Source organism: Lonchura striata, chromosome 2 (assembly GCF_050655825.1).
Source record: "Lonchura striata isolate lonStrDom1 chromosome 2, ASM5065582v1, whole genome shotgun sequence".
NCBI lineage: Eukaryota > Metazoa > Chordata > Aves > Passeriformes > Estrildidae > Lonchura > Lonchura striata.
In genome coordinates, this window is record NC_140704.1 from 102,692,169 (window position 1) to 102,714,136 (window position 21,968).

At 34.8% G+C, this 21,968-nt stretch overlaps 1 protein-coding gene across 3 annotated transcripts in view; it reads left to right on the plus strand.

The window, feature by feature from the left end:
• The first annotated feature begins 724 nt into the window (after nt 1-724).
• CDH19 (cadherin 19) overlaps nt 725-21,968 on the plus strand; it is a 113,980-nt gene continuing 92,736 nt past the window's right edge. For all 3 annotated transcript variants that reach the window (XM_085571895.1, XM_085571898.1, XM_021530887.4), the window contains exon 1: nt 725-891. The gene's annotated coding sequence lies outside the window, so the exon portion shown is untranslated. The remainder of the gene's footprint in view (nt 892-21,968) is intronic.

The following is a 21,968-nucleotide window of genomic DNA, read 5'->3' on the forward strand; positions in this document are numbered from 1 at the left end:
GAGACTCTCCATGTCAAGGTTAAAATGGAAATGAGAAATTATTGCATCTTCTTAAATTTGGATCCATGCGACTTCTAAAGAGGGATCACAAGAATACTGAGGCAACCTCCTTTTTACAGATCTCAGCTGTTTTTCTTGCTCTCACAGCAGCCACAGACAGCTTGCTTGGACACCATGGTGAGAGGTGTGTCAGACTTCTCCATGCATCAGAAAGTTTCCTCATGCCCAACGCTTTTGAGGACTGGACTGAATGATGCAGATAGGGTGGTTTGTACCAGAGGAGCTATCATGTTGTGACACAAAATTCTGATTATATTTTTGAAGGAAAAATTGTTTCCATCAAAATGTAGAGTAGATGGAATTGCTACCAGTCATGTGAGAGCCTCCAGGGTCTGGGATCTCAAGTCTGAATCCGATATCTTGAATCAGAAATGCTCTTTTTATTGACTAAAAAACATAGGACAATAATGGTTTTTACTTTCTGACAATTAAGAAAATAAGCCCCTAATTTAGAAATGCATACAAATTTTAAATCTACTCATAATCACAGATAAAAATACAATTAATGCAAAACTTACATATAGCATGCTTGCTCTCTGCCTAATATTTATTCAAAACCCTTTCCCACTGCAGCTGGGAATGCTGTTTCTAACCACAGAAGACAACAGCAGAACACTGGGGATATAGAACAATTGGCATTGTTAAAGGCAACAGGGACAGCTTTCATCCAAAACATACTACACATCTCTCAGTTGCTGGTTATCTCCCAGAACTGGTACTGATAAATGATGTACAACACGAGTGAATGCTGAGACACAGCCAAGCAGAGAAAACAGTGTCTGGGAGGAATTCCTTCACAGAAAGAAGCAACTCATTAAATGAAGAGAGCAGGTACAGCATTTTTTTTTCCTTCGCACATCTGTCTGTGGTCTCTCTTAAACTTGGGACTTGTTTGCATGCTCAGTTTCAAGACAGAATCTTGGTCATGACAGCAAAACCTTTATTTCTTTGTGCCTAGGATGGGTTTATATAGGTATAAATGTGATCAAGAGCATCTAAAGGAGGTCATGAAAAGGTGTTCTGCTCTTCTGAGAAAGCAGTGATCAAACTTAAAAGGGGGTCTGTGATTCAACATGCCTTACTCTTACTCCCCCAAAATGGATAGCAGGTTCCTAGTTTTTCTCCTTTCATTTTGATTTTTCATGTTTTTATTCCCAGTTTCAAAATGTCTGAGTTGTCCTATACAACATCTCTATTGTTTGAAACATTGTACAGTTTTTTTCTAGATTTCCTGGTTTTGGCTGAAGTTGAGTTAATTTTCTTCATAGTAGCTGGTATGGGTTAGTGTTTTAGATTTCTGATGAAAAGGGAGTTGGTAATGCAGAGACACTTTTCTTACTGCTGAGCAGGGATTGCACAGAACCAAAGTCCTTCCTGTTTTTTCTATTGACACACTGGGGAGGATGTTGGGGGTGCTTGGGAGGCTGGGAGGAGGCACAGCTAGGACAGGTGACCTCAACTGACCAAAGGGATATTCCAGACCATATAGCATCAAGCTCTTTATATAAAGTGTGTGAATCAGGAGGAAGGAGGTGAGGTTTGGAGTGATGGCATTTGTCTTCCCAAGTCCCCTTAACATATGATGGCACCCTGCTCTCCTGGAGATTTCCAAACACCTGCTTGCCCATGGGAAGCAGTGAATGAATTCCTTGTTTTACTTTGTTTCTGTACTAAGCCCAAAGATGAAAATTATTAAAGGGTCATTGCAACTGTTCTCTTGACCCTGTAATCAGGAGGAGGAATGATTGAACATGAATAGGCCAAGTTAATGCTTTGAGAAGTGTTTTGTGTTGATTGAATATTTCAATAAATCAACACAAAACACTTCTCAAAGCATTAACTTGGCCTATTCATGCTCAGTCATTCCTCCTCCTGGCTTTGGCTTTCCCTATTAAACTGTTTTCATCTCAACCCTTGTGTTTTCCAGCTTTCACCCCTCCGTTTCTCTTCCCAGTCCCACTGCTGGGGAGATGAGTGAGTGAGTGGCTGTGTGGATCTTCTTTCCAAGCTGGGGTTAAAACATGGCACCAGTCTAACCTGTCTTATATATTAAACTGTGTAAAGAACATTTTCAACTAATTGAAAACATGCATAAACTTCACAGATGAGTGCCTCAGTCATTATCTTTCAATTATGAATCTTGGCTCTATCTATTCTTCAATATCTAATTTGAAACCACCTTCAAATCCTGACCTATAAGCTCAGTAACATGTGTAAGATCTGGAAGATAAAGAACACTTTGAGTTTTGGCTCTGCATTAGGACAGATCCTATTTATGGGGAAATATAAAAATTACAGTCTATGGTGACTACGGTGTGGGACATATTTAATAGAATAGACATAATTTTCTCAGAAACACTGGCTTTTGAATACAGAAATCAAAGAATTTGCACTATGTTATACAAGGCTCTGATCTACTTCCAGCAATAATAGGAGAGTTTTTAAAAGAAACCATAGACTTTTTTCCACTCAGCTCTTAGGTTCAGAACCAAACAGTGCTGAGTATTAAAGTGTGACTCACTGACACTGATTCAAGGGTGTCAGTGGAGGACTATGAGGACATTTTAAGCTTACCTCAGTGTAGGTGATTGTAGATCCACTTGAAATGGTGTGATCCAGCAGCAATGAGAACATATAGATTTCAAAATTATCAAAAATTGCTTGTTTTAATTGGCTATTGATGCTAAAATATTTTCTTCTTTAAAAAATGTGTCTCTTTAGGCAATTATTGACATATATGGGACAATGTTCTAATGAAATTTTAATTTTTGAAAAAAAAATTGTTAAAGGTATTATGAATAAATGAAGAAATGTAAGTATTCACAAATTGCTTTTTCTTACACAGGAAGGGAAAAAAGACTTTTGATTTATTAAAGTATTATGCTTTAAGATTTTAAAGTTTGTGTTGCTTGTCCAATTTGCAGGTATTTGATTGAAATAACTTCCATTTTGAAATTTATTTCATTTTAGGAAATAAGTATAAAAAATTTAAAAATAATTATTAGTTGATGAGATAAAAAAATGCTGGAAATTTACAAGTTATTGTCTTTTATACTTCATTTTTATTTTCATTGAATTCAGAAATCCTATAGGCCAGAGAAACTATATATATATATATATATATATATATATATATATATATATATATACATATATTTAATAGTTTACAGCTAGGAATAGAAAAATGAATAAATTAAGCAAAAATTTTCTCATTTATTTTTATAGACTTTATTTCTCAGTTCCACTTCATAATATGAACACAGAAAATGTTACAAGTCATGTCATGCCTCCCTTGATCATGATCACCATATTCACTTCAAAACAAGATTAAATAGGTACAAACTGATCAGAAAGTAATTTGGCTGGTCAGTAGAAGAATAATATTAATCATCAGAAGATAATGTATTCTTTTAGCCCTATTCATTCTCTCAGAATTAGTTCTAGAGCTTAAAATTATTCCATGGTTAAAGCAGTCTGGATTTAAGCAACAAAATCAATTAACTCGATTAATCCTAGATCCATTTGATCAATGGAAGGTGTGATATAAAAGCAGACTATACTATTGAATGATTAATGAATTTTCTTTCACTCCTGAGAAGCCAAAAATAGGAGTATGATTTTTCAGTTCTATCAGTAATTATAGGCCTCCATGAAAAATGTCACACTAGTTTTATAATAATTTTTGCACCTCTAATGCATGCTAAGATTGAGTAGTGACTCAAGTGTTTCCTTCTTTCCCTTCAGTAGTAGTAAGGCTGGCTAAACAAAGGGACTTTGAATTTTGAGTTTGGGTCATGACAAGATAGACAGCTGGGTCCAATTACCTCTCCTAACCTGGCCTGCTGCAGGAAGAGTCATGTTTTAAAATGTAAAAGAAAGGAGTAAAATCTCCTCTTTTCCCCAGAAAAAAAGAGCATGAAGGAAGCTGGGAAGAGTAACAAGTATCCATGTCTGGTCTTTCTCTTCCTTACAGCGGAATCACATTTTTATTCTTGCATCCCACAGAGCTAGAAGTTTTCAGATTTTTCTTAAGTCTAGGATACATTTAACCCTTTTTCTTCCACAATGGTGGTACAAAGTCTACATCACCACAGTAATTGTTTATGATATCCTAAAGAAAATAAAACAATGAGTGAAAGTTTCATAGCTGGTGTGCAGGATGAAATCTTTGTATGCAGACAGCATGGGGTAGGGAAGGTTAATTGGATATTTTCCTATGGATTGTGCTATGAAATTACAAATCTAACAGAATAATCAATGAAACTTATGTTTCACAGTCTAATACTTGTCTTCTATATCCAGAACCTGGAGTTATCCATCCCATAGAAGCAATCTGAGTTTGGAAAAGTGTTTTTCTTCACACTACCTGCCTACCCATGATTCGTTTTGCATTGGATGACTCAATTGACTTGTTTATGAGACAAAGAGTAGCCAAAAAAATTAATTCCTTGTGTCTCTTCAAGAGTATAAAGAAATACCCACATTCCCCTTAATAAATTTGTTAAAGGACAAGATGGCTTAGCTGTAAAGCTTATTTGCCTAGAAACTTCAGTATATTATAGTACACAAAAATTGTGCAACTGGCTTCTACAAGTGCTTTTATGAACAGCTCATCAGCAACAGTGCACACACTGGATAGGATATAATCCCAATCTTCCTTGAGATGACAAACACAGGCATTAGCAGAGGAGTTCAATCTGATGCCAGTGCACACAAATCTGAATGCTTTGTCTATTTTCCTCACAATAGACTGATGTAAGACACCAGAAGAAATAGAAGTCATTGCCTTTTCAGTCTGTCAGATCAATGATCCACGAATAAAGAAGCCTTTATGCCAAAAATTATAATACATTGGAGATCTGTTACTTTTGTCTCCAGTGTACTTGAAAAATTAAGCCCATTAAGAAGATTTGTGTATGCATGGTTTTCTTGTGTTTTGCTTTTTTGTTTGATTATAAATCCATTTATTCAAGGCTTTCTTATATGCAAATCCAGAATTCATATACCAGTGCAGCTCTAAAGGAGATATTGAAGTATGCCAAATGTACACAATAATTAAAATATTAAATTTTTACCAACTTTATAAGTGAAGTTTTACAGTTATTTAAGTGACATGTTACAAATCAGATCTTATACTTGTGCAACATATTTGTTTGAGTATAACAGAGGATAACCAATTGAGATGAGACAAGAGGAAAACTCTTAGGTAAGATAATGTCTTTCATTAAGGTTGGCTGTGGCTGTTATTCTGCTGTGCAGTAACCTGTCTGGGACACTGAAGATCACTTCCTAATAGTAGAAGTAGAGTGATGTCTGGTATTTCTTTAGTATAATTGGCTACATTTACAAATGTTCATGAGTACATCCATATCAGAAGAATATAAAAAGGAGAAGCTCTTGTTAGGGATTTTGATTAAAATGTTAATGGGAACTCTCTTGATTAAAGTTATATTTAAAAAATGGAAACACTCAAACAGAAAAATAAAGCAAAATAGAACTATTCAGGCCTTTTCTTCAAGTTTGCCAAAACATTTCTAGTGAAATATTACTCTTCCATTCTTCCACAGCTATACCCTGCTTCTGTGCTACAACAGAGAAATGAAAAGGTGTTTAAATATAGACTACAGGCCTTTTGTAATTATATTTTCCACATTTAAACAAAATAACAAATGATGATTTACCTTTTATACAATAACAATAAATCTTAACTGAAACAGTTTGAAGTACTTAACTCTGTTAACTTTCAGTCATCAGTTGAAGATTACTGTAAAATCAAATGAAAATTACTGTAAAATCATATTTCTCTAGTAGAAGGGGTGTTCTTGGAAAGAAAATTTGCATATTCCATTTCCTGGTATGTAACTTATTCAGACCTTACTAGTTCATTCTAAATTCATAGACCCATGGAAGGGATGTGAGAGATACAACAAAAAAAAAAACTCAAAAAATAGAAAACCTGAAAGATTTTGTTGTTATAGAACAAAGCATCTTATACCAGGTAACTAGCAGGCCAAATTGCTAGAATTATCTTTTTTATTGAAGTACATACTGCTTTATTGAAATCCATACACCACTTTCATTGTGTTCTATAATGTTTAGGGAACATAGGTTTTGTTTGCTTTTCTAAATGTTGAGTCTATATATGTGTGTACATATGGGGGTATGTGCTCATGTTCTTTAGTTTTATCAGCCCTACTCACACACAGAAATAATGTTTGGACTTGTGATGTTGTAGGGGAAAGAAAGGTACATCTATTCCTCCCAACTTGTTTAATTCTTTCAGATTTTAATTTTTGAGCTAACAATGTTTTCTAAGCATCTCTCCTTAAGCTACAAGAAAAATGGATATAATCAACAGGATTTGAGGGGTTCTTTTCATAAAATTCATAACTTTTGTCAGAAAACACAAAAGCAAAATCCCTAGGCTAAATAAAAAAAACTGAGATGTCAAGGTTTGGAATATCCAGAACAGACTTTGATAATGAATAAAGCAGACTCTGGCTGGGACTTTTCTTAGATTCTGGATTTCAGAGGAGCACTTGATTTGTGTAGTCGCTGCTACATCGGATGAACAATTTGCCTCATCATGATTTAATTTGTCACACACCACTTACTTACCAAATCCAGGGAAAAAAATACTCTTAAGGATACTTATATTTGATTGTTTCAGTAAGGAAAATCTTTTCCTTATAAAATCTTGTTCTTTATACACTCAGTGTCCCCACCTTATAATTTGCAAATATGAAAGAATAAACAAAAGTGGTGCCAGATGGAGTCCAAACACTCATGATAAATACAGTTGTTTAAAATCCAACTATAATTTCCTGTGAATATAAAACTGACTTTTTTTTTTTTTTTTTTGAGTTCAAGGCTTTGAAAATTTTAACTGTTTTTTTTTTTTTTTTAAATCTTGATACCAAAGAATCAGACAATATTCAAGTGAAGGCAAGGAATATTACAGACGAAGAAAAAGGTGAAGCAAAGATTTGATACATGTAAGATTGATAGTCAACAGAGCTTTTTGTGTGTGAAGCACAATAATCTTTATGGCAAAAAACATCAAGCAGCAGTAAAACAATGTTGATGACTTGCCTTGGCTGTTGTAGGACATTTATTATGTCATTCCCATGAATGTTGTGGTAGACTCACTGGGATTTTAAATTTAATTACTCCTATTTCAAATAAAATTGAGAGAAAAAAGAGGGAAAGAAATAATAAAATATACTTGAAGACCAGAGATTAAATAAATAATTGTGAGGCTGATGTTAGTCTTTAAATTGTACAATGTATTTTAAATTAATTATGTTAAATAGATTTTATCTTGCTTTGTATTTTTCAGAATGTTTCTGGGTGACTTTTTATACTAAAGATAAATATTATTTCATATGTTTGTGTTTATAAATGTACTTATACATAAAAATACACTTTATGAATTTGGACTGCTGACCATAAGTAGAAGTTTATAAATTGGATGTAAAACTGTAAATGGAATATATGTCAGATCAAAGGTACAAATACAATAATGCTTAAGTTAATATACAACTTCTAAAATTATGGATTAATTCCACAGCACAAAAAATATTATTCATTTACTTTTTTGGAGATAGATTTTAGACCAAAATAATGCATCAGTCTATTCATCATTCAGTATTTATTTGATTTTTATAACTATATGAAAAATGGAGTTTAAACATTGTAATTGAGGTGTAAAAAACATCACAGTCAATATAGTTCTACTTGAAATTTTTTTGGGTTACTTGTATTCACAATTTTTTTCTCTAATTGTTGTGATCTTAATTCTTGAAGAAAATCCCAAACTGTGGTGATCTTAGAAATCAGAACTTCACACTAGTCCCTAAGTGGTTCAAAAAATTCAAATGTTGTTTGAATTATTGTTGTTGCTTGTCTCAACATTAGATTAATATATTTTGGTCTAGTTGATCATGTGATGTCTCTATGAATCTCTCTGTTGGCAGACAGTGTTTACCTAAAAATGACCTCATTTTCAATGACATAAAGAGAGTGCTGCATCACTGAGCCATAGACTAATGGTGAAGGTTTTCATCACAAATCTGTAACATTTCTTACAGATGCTGATATGTGTATGCTTAATATCCAGAAAAATATGAAAATTATCTCTCATAACCACACTTTAAATGTAATGGATCAAGTACTCTTGATTTCTCTCAAGGAATGTAAAGTATGATTCTTATTGCAGACCATCAAACTTCAGTCCTGATCTTCATTTTAAAGGAAGACATGAAATGCCTCAGGATCATAACCTTATTACGGAAAGATCATTATGGCCTCTGGCACATGTAAATCTGCCTGAAATCAAAAGAACAGACAACCTGGAAGGTGGGATCACTTGTAATGAACCATTGTTAACATTGATAGTGACTTTCAAGTCTCAGTCTTGCAGAAAGATGGTAATTAGCATTTCTTCAGCATAAGAACTCCCTCAAAACAATCAAATATTGTTTTACAGTTAACTGGGTATGATATTGAGGAAAGTGAAATAGTTCGAAAACTAGTTGGCAGCATTTTTACATTACCTATCAAGATTTTTGCCCTGATGTTGCCAAATTAATGTGCAAGCAAGGACTGGATTAGACTTTCAAACATTTTCTTATGGAAAAACTCCTGTGTGTGTCTGAGGCGAACTATGTCCATCTTTTTAGGTGGCAATTTTGTGGAAGCATGTGTTGCAGCCAAGATATGAGAGCAGGTCATGTAAATATTATTAATCTATTTTTCACTAGAAATCTTGAACATTAGATAAAGCAGCTAAAACAGCAAACTCAGCTACATAGGCCACCAAAGCAAAAATAAATAGCTGTTTCCCAGAAATCTCAGTGCTGTTGAAACTCGACTACTACCAAATACACAGTTTAATTTTGATGTTTCTGTGTGACCCATATCACAATATTTAATACAAGTAACCTTGAGCTACTGTGCTTATTCTACCAGTACAATACTTATTATATTTCATAACTTGCATGACTCAGGCTTGTTTTACTGGAAAAGAAAGAAACAGAGGAAACAGAACAACTATGATCAATACTTGAAAATGCAGAAGAGGAATATTTACTTAATTGAGAACTTGGTGCAAAATTTGAATTAAGACATAGTTTATAGTTAATTATGAAAAGTGAAGCAAAATAACTATGTTGTAATTTTTGCATAATGTAATTTTACTTTTTTGTTCTGTGGTTTTTCTTTCTTTGTTTAGAAACAAAATCCTGAGTGTATTAAAGAGTAAGCACCTGTACACCTATATCATGCAAATGAAAAAACAAAACAATTTCTATGGCTATTTCCCACAGTATAGTTTCAGTTACATAAAAGGAAGATTTTGTTTACTAAGTTTTCTTTGACATTTGAGTTCAGTTAGTGCCATGGCAGAAGACAAGTTGATTAGGTCATTTGCATCATCTAAATGGAATTCTGAGTAATGTCATCATTCAGTGGGTCATTGAGAACAGAAAAGTGATTGTATCCCATCAAAACAGGCTTTATAATCAAGCAAATAATACTTGGAATGTATCATTAGTCTGTACAGATACAAAGTCTGATTGGCTGACATTCAGATAAGGAACATGGACTTTGAATTGTACAAGGGTGCTTAAGAGTGAGGAGAAAAAAGAAAACATTAAGAAGGAAGAGAAGCAAAACACCTTTCAAGTGAATCCATGTTTGAGTCCAAACTTATTCCCATTAATCAGATTTGAAATCACCTTTAAATGTGCTGAGAAGCAGTCAATGAAAAAAAAATATATTTTCACTAACAACAGAATTTTATTTATATGCATTAATCCATTAATCTGATGGAAACAGTGTTTCTCATTTTATTATGTACAAATATTCAAGATATCCCCCCATTTCAATAGGAACCATAGGTCTTACTATCCAAACCAGCCTTAAACAAACTCACACAGAAACATTTAACTTCAGCTGCCTGAAGCACTTGACATTCAATCAGTCCCAAATGGCTCAAGTTAGTCCAAACTGTAAAAAGCACTTTAATTTAAAACACATATCACCACCAGAGAGGTGCTGAATCTGTTGCGTATTAAGTTAGCCTTTGTCAGCAGAACATTGCAGGGATTTAAACGTGTGTTAACAAATTACCTTCATTCAGAACACCAACTTGACCTGAATCTCCTGAGCTATAAAATTCAGCATGATCAAAAAAGAGAAAGGAAAGTGACAGTCTAGGTAAGACTCTTTTGGAATTGTAATGTTTCCACTTTCAATACAACTGGCAAGAGTTTTAAGAAACTGGATCATATCTTCTATTGAATGGAATATGAAAGAATCTGAGAACACTGTGTTTAACCTCTATACTATAAGGAACATACATTCTCACGGGTCTGTATATCTAGCCTTAGGCCAGTATCAAGGAAAAGAGAGTGTTCAATCCTGTAAGGTACTGAGTACTCTGGCTGTGATCCAGCAAAGCACTCAGCTATGTGTTTAAATTTAAGTACATGGATCATGCCACTAACTTCAATGGGATTATGCTTAAAGATAAACTAACCTTAAATGCTTTGCTGGATCACAGCCAAAGTGCTCAGTATGGAGTGAATACAAATCCAGTCTGAGAGGAGTGTTTTCTTTTCTGTTTCAAGTGAGCCCTCAAAAAATGCATAAAAAAGTTCTTTTTGGGAAAGGAAGTTCATATGATAACCAGACTGAAAAGATTCAGAAGGGTGGGATGATTAATATATCTTGGGGTCCTTGTGTTCAAACAAAGCAACAAAGCAACAAAGCAACAAACAAAAACCAAGCTTTGACTTTCCCAGGCTCAGATATTAATTTTTTTTCATGTAACATAATGACTTAGTATGGACAGGGATATAGATAAAGCAGCAGAAATTGAGTGAAAGAGTAGAGATAGAGGCAAACAATGCTCCCTTTTATGCTTTGCCAAATTTCTCTCCTGATTTTAGCTGTGACCTCTGTTAATTCTGTAATTGAAAGGAGCAAGAAGTCTCTAAGATTAAGCATATCTGAATACCCTCACAGAATACACATCAGTTGAAATCAGACAATACAGGCTAAATAATTAGAGGCAAGTGACAATCTTATGGGTCTGATGCTGTTTCAGATGAAAACAACATGAAAATATGCTTAGGAAACAAAGAATATTTCAAAAAGCAAAAGCAAACCTGTGCTTTTTAGCATTATATATAAAGACTACTAGCGTTGTCATTTGGTACACATGTTTTGAACTTCCATTGGCTCCTTTCAGTGTAAAGAGGACCTAGTTAAAGCACTGGATCCTACTGAAAGAAGTCAGATGAACCATACTTGTCTTTCAAAAAGTGAAGAAAGTGAGAAGATAAAGAACCTATCATGTACACACTTCCACCACTCACCTATAGCAGCATGAAAGGATTGTCACCAGTTTTTCTTTTATTATTATCAGCTCAGGTTGCCAAATCTTTGGGAAAAGCTGCAAGTTTGTCTTCAAACAGTAACTGTCACAACAACTCAGATGGTGGAAATGGACTGTACAGCAGTAGTTACCAGGGTGATGATACGACTTGAACAAACATGTAACAATTGCAAAATCCTGGGCAGCCTTACTGACAAAATGACAACCAAGTCACATTTATCTTCCCATAAAAAAGAAAGCACATTCCCTAAAATAACATACAAAAACCTAGGATTGCCTCAGAAAACTTGGTCAATTGTGGCTTTCTCAAAGGCTTGAATCGTATTTAAAAATAATACACAATACATACAATAGGGCTTCATATTTCAAAAGAAATAATTAGACAGCATTGCACTTTTAGCTAACAGCACTTGCTGAAGCAATGAGCAGCTCTGGCAAAAGTCTGCAACAGTGCACCCTGAAGTACAATCAAATCAAACTGATAAAGAATTCTATCAGAGGTTAGTGAACATGAAACACGTTTGAACTACAAAGTGCCCAAGCAACTCAGCATGTGTATTTTTTTCCCCATAGGTTTATATTATTCCCAGAATTCAACTTCTCACTTTTTCATCATATCCATCAATTTCTTCCTTGTTGAGAAACAATTGTACCCTAGGAATCTCTTGAACTCATTTATACTCTATTCTTGAACTTTGAACCTTGTTCAGTGGCTTTCTTATTTTTTATAGAAGCCCTTCTCTAATTTTCTATTTACTCCTAGATTCTTAATGTTACAAAATATTCTTTGGATTCAAAATTTGTTACCAACAGCTATCATTTCCTTTCTCAAACTGAAAAGCTTTTGATTCAATCTTGAAATTTGAAGAGTGTTCTCTATTTATGCTGGTACATTTTATGTTTTGACAAATATGCATAATGTCTTAAGAAGGACATATTTTCTTAGCTATATTGCCACAGATCTACCTTTTTAACTACATAATCAAATCAGAAAAAAAAATCCATAAACATTAAACTGGTAGATTTATCTTTCCTATCATACACAGATTTTTTTCTCTCTGTGAAGAGAACATAAAGCAGTTTACTAGTTGTGTGCAATATAGGAATTTTTTGCCTAGTATTTTAAAATTATTTTGCAATTTTTTACAAAACCTTAATTTTATTTGACTGAAAATTCCACTTGGCTCCAATATGGGAAATATTTTAATCTGTAATTCATAGATGCTTACCTAACTAATCAAGAGATACACTTAGACTTTTGAAGTTTAGTATCTCTCCCATAGCATCTGTAAAAATCAGTGCAATACATCTAGCAGCTCTTTTTCTGGGAGGCAAGTGTACATCAGGAAATTTATCATTAACACTAGAATTCTTTGGGAACTTCATCAAAGAGACTGAGAAGTAAAGGCATTTGGAAATATAATTTTCTTCCAGAGTTAGACTTAGTTCTGTTCTAAGGAATTTTTGTGAAATTCTTTACTGTTTTTTGACTATTGCAATGCCCTGCTGAGGCTCTGGTAGAGTTTAGGGTGATCTCGAGGTCAGCTCTTTATCCAAGCTCTTGGTTTGTTTTCACACTGATGCTAACTCAGGTTTTCAGCACTTAGGCAAACACCTTTGCAAAGTCACTGCTCAATATTCACAATGTCAGCCCATAACAACTGAGCTCTTGATTTTGAACCCAGAATAACACACTGGCAGGCTAACGTAGATTTAAGGTGCTTATTAGCTCTAGGGAGAAGTCTCCTGCTTTGAATATGAATGAAGTTGGATCTAAATGAAAGATAAAGCTTAAGTTTACACTTCAGCAGGGAAAGAGGCACTTGGAAATTTTTACTGTTTATGTTTTAGATTCCCAAGGGAAACGAAAAAAGCATATCTTAGATGGAGAATGGAAACATGTTTAAGCAGAGAAAATTTGAATATTTATATTATTTTATTGGTATATTAATATGTTTGATACAGATTTCTTTCTGTGTCAGACTTGCTGGGTTAGGAATCTTTTACTGCAGTGTAGTTCCTCTAACCCCAGCAACACAAATAAAATAAAACTCTGTTTTCAAGTAAACCAGCAAATGCCATCCATTCCAGGAAGCAGTGGAGTTATTTATATTTAACTTCTCTTTTGAATTAGAGACTAAGCAGGAGCACTATTTATACCTTCCTTCTATAGGTAGATAAGTGCCTTAAAAATTGGGAAATGGGAACTTACATAGTAATTATGATATGTTACTAATGTGATAGTTTAATCAAAATTACCACACATTTAAAGCTGAAAGTGGGAGAAAATGCACAAGACATAAAATAAGATTTAATCCCTTATTTGGATATAGATTAATGAGACAACATAGCTGTTTCAAGGGGTTGAGGTATCTCCATCTTCTTCCTAAACCAGTCATTCCTCTCTCTCTCTTCTCTAGCTCTTTCGTTCCCATTTGATATTTGCATTCATCTCTGTGAAACAATCTCACTTCTCTTGGGTCTACTGTGACACATCCCTTTTTGAAGACAAATGCACATAAGAGTCTGTGAAAGCAATGGGTTGATAAACCTATTCTACTTGTCATAACAGTACAAAAATACTGTATTGCTTTTGCTGGGGGGATTTGTGTTTTGTGGTTTGTTGTTGGCGTTTTTTTTCAGCCATATTTAGTTTATTGAATTAATTTACCACAAAGACAATGTTTTGGTGGCTCAAGGTTGGGAAGGGTTGTACAGTATGAAATGGTGAAACAGCAGAGGTGATGGAGTGGAATATTGCTCTTTCTTTTGAAGGTAGAAAGCTCTTAAGTCATGTCAGGTTTCTACATAACTGCACCACTAGGATATGATAGTTTGGAAGGGTTAACAGGTATTTTATGTGGTATTGCCACATAAAAACCAAGCTTATGATCAGAATTTCTAAACCTACCTTAAAAGCCTGAAAATTAAATTTTGCCTTCAAATGTGTTAACTATTTTTTTGAAGAATGATTCAACATTCAGCAAAGACTCTAAGAGACTGTCATCTTCTAATTCAGATGCCCAAAGTTAAATGAAGTTAAGACATGAATATTCATCCTAGCACAGCCCTGAGGGCCCAGGAGAAAGAGGGATCTTGAAGTTTCTCCCAGAGCCCATGTTTTGTATTCTATGAAGAAGCTGAAGAGATTATTTTTGACTTTGTAAAGCAAACAGATGCAGAGGCAAGAGTCTCTTACAGAGAATTTTATGGCAGCAACCAACATGCTTTTGCTGAGAGATGAATCCTTTTGCTGCAAACAAAATGTGATGCAGCCATCTATCTGTACTCTGTGGTTGCATTGGATTTAATGGAGCTTTGGTGACACAGAACTTGGATAATGTAGTACAAATCAGTCTTGTCCTGAAAATGAATGTCAGCTTTTGCCAACACACTTTCTCATATTATTCTCTATGCTCTTATAATTAAATAAAAAATTGTTAGCTTTTCTGAGCACTTATTTGCATTGAGAAACCAAGTTCAATATCCTGCCTGTGCTGACACATAGGTCTTATTCCTCTTAGATTAAAACAAATTCTAAATCTATTAATTTGTATGGATTTTCTTTCCTCACTGCTAGGTGCATTACATTGTTCTAGATGACAATGAATATAATTTCATGTCAAGTGTCTTCTTTTTTGTTTTCACATAGTCCCTCTTCTTTTCATTAACATGAAAATTTCTTTGACTTCTATTCTCCCTCCTAACTTTTTTTCATCTCTACTTTAATTGTATAGTTCCACAAACACATTTCTCTCTTCTGTTGTCTGTAGTAAAAAGGGATCCTCTTTCTGAGCTATCTGTAGTTTCTTGGTACAATTGATGGGTAGAGCTACTTGAGTTGCCTCTGAGTAAGACCCTTTCAATTTTGTTTTGAGCACATTTGGTTTTCCTTTGTTAGGAGAAAACAAAGGAAACAATTGTGCGTTATGTGTCAGAGCAAAGTTTTTACACTCTTACACCATCCTTGCACATGTTATCTTATACCCAATAGCACTGCTATCAGGAATGTTATCCCTTGCAATTTTATCTAAAAAGCAAGTAATTCTTGTATATGTTTTGATACTGTGCATCTGAGGGTACAATTGCATTAGCTCCAGTTTGGAAATAAATTGGCATTCAGAACACCTCTTAAGAAAAAAGTGCATGTATTTCTATGTAATTAAAGCTCAAATATTTCTGGTTTGAGGGTACAAAGGAGATGATCTATAGCTTAATCTAAGGTCTACTGAGTCAATGAAAACACTTCTACTAACAGCTAACTTTGTAGCACATCCCTTGTGCAGTATCTGTCCTCCATTATTGGCCTACGCCTCGTTCTGTGACTCAGCAGCAAAAAGAAAAAAGCATCTTAACAGCTGGCATAGGATGCATCCCTGCTAATCAGAGACAAGAAACAGCACTTCAGTAGAAAATGTAAATGTATTTTTAAAAGCAAGAGTAATATTACAGACCTCTACAACTAATTTATCACTGTTCACAGTTTCCAGTCCATGGCAAAAGAAATAACAATAAATATTTACCAAAGGAAAGTGGATCTGCATTTACAGCATTTTAATAAATGTTTAAAAGAAAATCAGCATAGATCACTTGGCTTTGGCAATCACTTTTATCTTCTATCTGTCTGTCTTGATGGATGTTGTTCATGCTCTTTAGTTTGCAATAACAAGCAAGTTTTTAATTTTTCTATCTTCCTTCTCTCTAGTGCCAGCCTATGATGGATGATGTGACAAAAATATTCATCAGTAGATTCTAAATCCTGAATACAAATTAAATTAGTAATATAAAAAACAGATTTGCATTTTCCTTTGACATTGTTGTAACTGCATGTGCTACTCCCTTCTACTTGTTTAATATTGATAATAATATCAAATCAGCATTGGGATAACCTATATTTTCCTTTAAGTACATGAACATACAGTATTGTTCCAATATACTTTTGTCATTATTTGAGCTGAGGTATTTGGATTTTGAATTGAAGCAGCAGGAGATGAATGACAGACAACTATAAAGGATTAGATTTCCAACCAACCAACCACGTTCTGGTCTCTAAATAGCATGGGTAAAACATTTTACTAATTAAAAATATGGCTCTCTGGTCAGGCCCAGAGAGTGGTGGTGAATGGGGTTACATTTAGCTGGTGGCTAATCATGAGTGGGTTTCTCCTGGACTCAGTGTTGACGCTGGTCCTGTGTAATGTCTTGTATCTATAATCCTGATGAAGGGACTGAGGTGCATCCTCAGACAGTCTGCAGATTACATCAAACCAGGTGGGAGTGCTGACTTCCCTGATGGAGCTGAGATGGAGTGTAGGAAGGCTCTGCAGAGGGATTTGAACAGACTGGATTGATATGCCAAGGCCAATTCCCATAGGCATTTAAAATATATGTAGAAGTAACAGTTAGGGACATGGCTTAATGGTGGGCTTGGCAGTGTCAGGTTAATGGCTGGACTCAGTGGCCTTCAAGTCTTTTCTAAACAGAACAAATCTATGATTCTGTGATTCTATTCTATTTTCCAAGTGTTTTTATTTTCCTGAAGGGCAATGTTTCCTCAAGTTTAGGGGTGTCTCAGTCCTTAAAAGCCTGCTGCATCTAAGTGGTTGCTTGGAATCTTTCTAAGGTCCTTTATCCTTCATGTAGAGAAAAAACAATACTTCATGGACCAGAAAAATAATAAAAAAAAAAAGTAAAATAACTAAGAAAAAAATTGATCTTACTTTTAAAATGTTTTTTCTTTAATATACAATTTCTACTTTAGAAAGGAATTTAATTTTAAAATAGTGTTGCATGAAACCTCTGTTAGTCAGAAATGAACACACACACACACATACTCACAAAGAAGATTGTGATGTTAAAATTCTCACAAAAGAAGAAATATCTGTTCAGAAAGTTAAAAATTGATACTCACAGAAGTCAGGGAAGACTAAAATAGATGTATACAACTCAAAATGTTACTAGTTAAAAATCAATACGGAGAAGAAATCTGGATGAATTTAAAATGTTCCTTCTTACAGATACCATGTTTTCAGTAATGTTATCTTAGCATTGCTGTTATTCACTCTTGCTGAAAAGCTCCTCAAAGGTCAATCTCAATGGAAGCTCAGATTGACTCCAAATAAAAGATTCTTTTTATGGTGCGGAGTGCATCTTCTGCAGTCTCTTTTCTTTCTCTTCAAAGGTAAGACTGACCAGGTTGAAAAGAGATGCTAAGGCATCCTTCCTTATTCTTTAATCAATTTCCAGCCACAGGGGTAGACATTTTGGTCACCTACTTTAACCTTTTCAGGTGAGAGGCTTTATCCCATAGTTCTTGTATCTATCTTAAGGCTTTACATTTTTGGATAGTATTTCAGTATATCCTGGGTTGCATCCAAAGGAGCTGAAGGAGGTGATTCTTTCCCTCCACTCTGTGCTTGTGAGACCCCCGCCTAGAGTACTATGTCCAATTCTGGTGCCCCCAACCTAAGATGGAACTGCTGGAGAAAATCAGGAGGGGGACCCCAAAGTTTATAAGAGAATCTCCCCTACAATCAGAGGCTGAGAAAGTTGGGTCTGTTCAACCTGAACAAGAGAAGTTTATGTGGAGACCTCACAACACCTTTTCAGTATTTGAAGAAGACTACAGCAAAGATGGAGGGGGTGTTTCATCAGGAACTTAATGATGGGACAAGGAGTAATGTGTACACATTAAAAAAGGGAAAATTTAGATTAGATATTATGAACAAATTTTTTACTGCAAAGGTATTTAGACACTAGAAGAGGTCACCCAGGCAAGCTGTGAATGCCCAAACCCTGTCCAAAGCCAGGCTGGAGAAAGTCTTGAACAACCTGGTCTAGTGGGAGATGTCCCTGCCCATGTCAAGGAATTAAGACTACATGATCTTTAATGTTCATTTCAACCACTTAACACTACATGATTGTATCCCAGAACACTTCAGAACAATGAGACCATTAAGTCAGGGAAGAGTGTTTTCTTGTTTATTTGTTTTATCTGGTTCTTCTAATGTCATCTGACATATAGTCTGACAGCAATTTGCTTTCAGGTATACTTACAGCTGTCACAAATTCTTTAAAACATTTATTGTAAAGGAAAAACTTAATCTTCAACCAGAGCTGCTGGATGTGTCTGGGGAAGGAAAACTTTATTTCCAAAACCCAGTCATTCTAGGCACTTTGGTGACAAAGGATTATCAGAGTTCTAGGGGAAGCTAATATCTAACGTACCTCAGGCAGAGGCAGACAATGTCCATAAACAGAACCAGAAAACTCATGACTTATAGGATTCAATGCTGACAAAATCTCTCACAGCAATTCTGCAGTGTTCAAGCAAGGGTGCTCCATTATATCCATGACATTTTTTTTTTTCTTTGTGCTGAGTTTGTACCATTCACACCAGAGAACTTAGTCTAACTTGAACAAAACTTCGGGGTAATACACATTCTAATAAAATTTATATTCTAATTGTAAATATAATTAAAACATATGCATTCTTTTTTTCACCATAACCACCTACATATATCTCTTCTTTTTCACTTTCCTTGCAATCTTTTTTCGTCTAAGATGTACAACAAGTGTGATTCTACAACTTTACAAAGTATTTCTCAGTCTACAATGCAAACTAGCAGAGTTTTTGCCTTCTAATTTATGTCTCCATTACTGATACCTCATGATAGTTGAAATGTGAGTGAAGGAAACTGGGACATCCTGTCTGAAAGCACATTCAGATGTTCCAGTTTGAGTGGAAAATAGACATAATTTCAAGTAATGCTCGGAAAAAACCCGCAAACATAATTTCAAGTAATGCTCGGAAAAAACCCGCAAACATAAGAACATTTTGTTTCACAGTAATTCCAAAGACTTAGCATGAACAGTGACTATAAATAACAGCAGCTACTGAAACCACTGTGGCACATATTACAAATGTGTTTGAATTACTGTATTGGTGCTGTGTAAAAGGCCATGTGAATATGCAAAAAATATGCTGGATAATTACAATCAGAGGAAAACTGGTGGAATGCAAAACAAAATATAAACAACATTTCACCCATTTCTGCCCTTGAAGTTACCAGCTTCCTAGGGAGGTGAAGCTAAATAAATACTGAAAATTAGAAGAGAGAATACAAAAGTGTGCCATTGAATTTTACATTTATTATTTTTCTAAATTAAATAAAAAGAAAAAAGAAAGGGAGAGTACAAAAAATATTCAGCTAGGCACTACAAGTTTTTCTACAAACCTGATGAGATAAAACATACCCACTTATTAAGACTAATCTCAATTCTGTGTTAGAAACACATTTAAGACATCTAATAATGGTTTCAGTCTTTGTCACCAAACCAGGTAGACAACATCTAACTCTCTTGGACACAGTTCCTAGCTTGGACACAGTTCCTAGCTAAATATCTCTTTTATATATAGACCTAAAGAAATTGTGAAGAAAATACTATCTCTTAAATACTATTGTAAAAGTTATACCTTATAACTTTTACAATAATATTATATTATTGTAAAATAATATAATACCCTTATGGGCTAAAACTACAACTATTTTGGAAGGCTAAAACTGTTCCTTAAAGGAGAAGTTGTCATACATCTAAGATGTCTAGCATTCTTGAGATTGGTACATTTAAAACAAAAGCAAACTAAACCCACCCAAAGACAGAAATAACCCTCCAACAACTAAAAACTTTGATGAAAACCTTTATTAGGTTCCCATTGGATCTGATAGCTAATCTCAAAAAGGTTTGCATTGACCTGTATTTAGGCATTTGAGATTTTCACTTCACTCCTGACAGTATAAAATATACATTGTGCTCTACTTCACCAGTTCTGAAGAATGAAATTAATTTGCAAGGGACTATGATGGAAAAGGATTCTTATTTTTCTTTGGATGTATGAACTTGTTGCAGATAATGAGTAGCTCTCTGGATCCCAAAGATATCCATGAGAAGCTTTCCCCAGCTCCAACCAGACAGTACACAGCTCCTAGATTTAGGCAGCAGTGAAGAACAATTTGGAGACACATAAACAAGGCAGTTTCTAGCAAATATCACATTAGAAGAACAAGTGCCTGAGTCCTTGGCTAGTGCTTTAATAGCTGAAAAATCCCACTTTTCAACTGACTTTTCTTGAAGTGAGGAAAGACAATCTCTTTCAGTAACAACTCTCAGTTATGTCTGAGAAGTGGGACCTGTGTCACTCACCATTGTACTCATGTACAGGTGTTGTCAGGTGAGAGCTGAAGTTTAGGAGGATTATTCATGGCACCCAACACCAACACTACAATCTACAGCTGCAATCCAAAGGCTAAGCCTCATTTAAAATAAGTGCGCTCTTGTACATAGAAAATTATTTTGAAAATGCTACCAAATTTTTATTCTACTCTACAACTTCATGATGTGTTATGTTGCGTCTCAGAATTCCAATTATTCATACTGATGTTTCAGCAAGGTACAGAAAAGCACTGAAAATCTGTCAGTTTCAAGCAAGATAAAACTTCATATAAATATAAAATTTAGTCAGGATGGTTTGTGTTCTGGATGTCAAGGAAGGGCACAAGGGGGAAAGGACAGAGTGGAAGAGGGAGCCTGTGTGAATTACTTTAAGCCTCTGGGTGAGCTCAGAGCAGACCCTGTGCCTATGAAATCATTTTCTATTGTTAGCCTGCACAAAATGTTTGACTGTAAGCCCAGAGGGAAACTAGGCTGGTTTTGTGCCAGACTACTGTTATCAGGACAGTGTAAGACTGCTGCACTGCACTTACAGAACAAAGAATTACAGATTTATTTTTCTCTGTGAGAGTCAGCTTAATGACCATTATTGTGATTTTTACAACAAATCAGTAAAAAACCTTGTGTTCAGGCAGATGTGTTTCTCATGCATTAGAGAAGGGAAACCTTGACTGTGTACTGAGGGTGAAAGGAGAGTTATTTCTACCCTTGGAAGGTGACCTGCCCCAGAATATCTCAGCTGAGATTTGCTGCCCTGTTTTTATACAAGCCTTTACCTTTGCACACACAATTATCCTGGTTATCCACCCTGGTCAATAAAAAAAATTCTTTCTGAATGTAAAGACATATAACTCAGGTTTTCCTTGAGAGAATAAATGGACTCAGAGTACATAATGGGTGGGAAAAAGAGAAAAACTACTCAGAAAACACTTTTAGCAGTATTTCTAGTAACAAGAAATGAGATAATGATATACCTGGAAATACCTTATGATCCCATACCTCAGTAAGCTCTGCAGTCCAGTGCTCTAGTAAGCATGAGTAAGAGAATAATATAGAAGTTAATTTAAAAGAATTTTATTTTAATGCATTATATGCATTCCTTTCAATCCCTGAATTAGCATTATCGTCTGAGAGTGATTCATCTGTTGAGTTGTATTTCTGCTTTACTTGTTGTAATAACTACTCAGGTTGGGAATCTTAGTTTTGGATATTGATGGACAGGCCATTTCATTTCAGATCTAGGTTATACTTTCTGCTCACTGTCTTCATATATGAA